We start from the raw sequence: 2,539 nt of genomic DNA on the forward strand, positions 1-2,539 counted from the left end.
AGTTTTTATTATTACAATCTTTTATTATTACAATCAGTTTTTATTATTACAGTTTTTATTATTACAATATACAGTATGTATTTAATTTAAACAGCCGTCCAACATGTTTTTGCTGCTTAGATATCTTGCTATGTAGTTTTTATTTGCTCCTTGTTTGTTCATCTTCATCTAGATTTTATCCTGGTTAAGAACGTGTCAGTGCAGCTTTATTCCAGGTGTTGCCACTATTAAAGTTTGATGTGAACTCTGCCTTTTAAACTTTGATAGTGGTAGCAACTTGAATAGTTATATTTTTAAAACACACGATCTACTGTCACTATATATATATATATATATATATATATATATATATATATATATATATATATATATATATATATAAAGTAGTTATATGCTGTCAACTTAATGTGATAGTCCCTTGAAGGGAATAATACTACTGCTATTTAGCCCTAGGAAGCTGCACAGTTTCCTGTCGGCCTTGACACATTTCTTGTGTCTTTATGTTTACAAGGGGGAGATAAGCACCTCCACCCAGCTAAGCCAGCATCCAGAGACTAGTTTCTGAGTCATTGCTCGTCTTCAGTCTGCAGTAGCATGGCTTGCTAGTTTTATTTTTACTATGAGCATATAGCTCTTACAAAGAAAAGACAACACAATATAGTGGGGTACATAAAACAAATCGAATGAATATAAATATAGTGATATAATGAAATATGAAATGTCTTACTTGCGCCCCACACGCAAGCAGTTTCATTTAATTGTTTATGCCATACATGTTCGTGAGCAGTTTATGGTTCTTTCTTTTAAAACCCATTTTAATTTGCAAATTTTAATTACATTTTATTCAATCGACAAGGTATTACACATTGTCTTCGAATAGCACTACTGGTGGACGTTTGTCACATCGAAACCACAGCTCCGATAATTCAATCCGTTCACCGAACGATTCTTTCAATTTATCCGCTCTCTCTCTCTCTCTCTCTCTCTCTCTCTCTCTCTCTCTCTCTTTCTCTCTCTCTCTCTCTCTCTCTCTCTCTCTCTTTCCAGCAAAACCGCCCTGTCGTCCTCTGTATATTCACTTCCCGTTATCTTAACTCTTATGACATTTTTTATCGTTGTAATCCTCTTCTCTATCTCTATACTCTTCTTGTATTCTACCATCCTCCTCACATCTCTTCTTTTCGCCACCTCTTCCCCCCTCCACTCTCTCTCGATGTTCCTGGTACTTGTGTGTCCATCTTACTGCTACTCCTCGTTGTTGCTTCCTTTCCTTTCTGCATGCTTTCTTTTTCATTTGTTCTCTCTTCTGCAAATTTCTCTTTTGCTCCTTCTGCACCTTCTATCTGTATCTCCTCCAAATTGCCTTTTCCCTTTTCTTTGTAGGCTTTTTGGACGCGAGAATGCATTTTCCTCCATTTTTTCTTTCTCTTTCCGACTGGGTATTTCCCTTCTGCTGCTTCCATTATTTCCTTTGCCTGGACTTGCACCAACACACCTTGCTCAACATCCTCCTCTTCCTACTCCTGTTCTACTTCTTGTTTCTGGGGAAACCTCGCTTGCATGTGACCCCGTACTCCACAGTGGTAGCAGATGGGAAGTCTTCCCCCCACTATCACTTGTAGTTTGATGTCCTCCGGTAACACAATCTCATCCACAATTTTATGCAGGTCCGGGACGCTGATTTGGACCGTCACCTCAAGGCCGTATCCAAACCAGTTCACCTCCGTTGTCCTCGTGACCCTCAGGACATTGGTTTCCTCCTCCGCGCTGAAGAGGTTGGCCGCCACCAGCCACATTTCATCTATTTCTGGGGGTACTCTGCCTGTCCTAATTCTGGCCGCACATTTGTCACGATAGGTTGGCAGCAGTGACCAATCATCCGACCATAATGGGACAGTGGAGCACTCTATGCGTCTTCTTCGGTCGCAAACCGTACCTCCACTGTGCCGTACTTCTTGCTTCTGCAGTAGTACGTCGTAAGCTGCTTCACCTCCTTGAGGCACTCCTCCATTTCTTCAATGCTTGCTAATTCAGTCTTTTTGCTGCTGTACTATATACAACGGTTTTTTTTTTTCGTTGTTTCCTCCAATATTTCTTTTAGGGGGTTCAGTCTCAGGCTGTTTCCTTCTTTAGCGATTAGCTCGTTAGCTTTTTTTTAGTCTCCTTTCGTCAAACTTGACTTCCTTGACTTTACAGCGTCGCTATTTGCATACCTTCCTGCCGCTGTAGCATAGCTAACGGCTGGGTGAGTGTCCATGTTGGTTAACATAAGGATTTTCAGAAATTATCTTCACAAGTTCACAGTTCAATAAATAATTTGCAGAAAGTTTCTACCCCGTAGGGTAAAAATTACCGTTTTCCACAGGACAACAGTTCAAATCCCAATAAGATCTTCAATACATTATAATAAAATTCACAACCACAGTACAGGAAACGAACTTACATACCGCAGGTAATAACTGAAAACAACTCCGTGTCGCAGACGAAAAAGGCGTTTTTTCTTTAATATAAGCATATAGCTCTTAGAAAGAAAGGACGA

At 39.9% G+C, this 2,539-nt stretch overlaps 1 pseudogene; it reads right to left on the reverse strand.

The window, feature by feature from the left end:
• Positions 1 to 1,166: 1,166 nt before the first annotated feature.
• Positions 1,167 to 1,796, reverse strand: LOC149133068 (uncharacterized; annotated as a pseudogene).
• Positions 1,797 to 2,539: the final 743 nt, after the last annotated feature.

The sequence above is a fragment of the Octopus bimaculoides genome, chromosome 12, assembly GCF_046866305.1.
Source record: "Octopus bimaculoides isolate indiv1 chromosome 12, ASM4686630v1, whole genome shotgun sequence".
Lineage (NCBI taxonomy): Eukaryota > Metazoa > Mollusca > Cephalopoda > Octopoda > Octopodidae > Octopus > Octopus bimaculoides.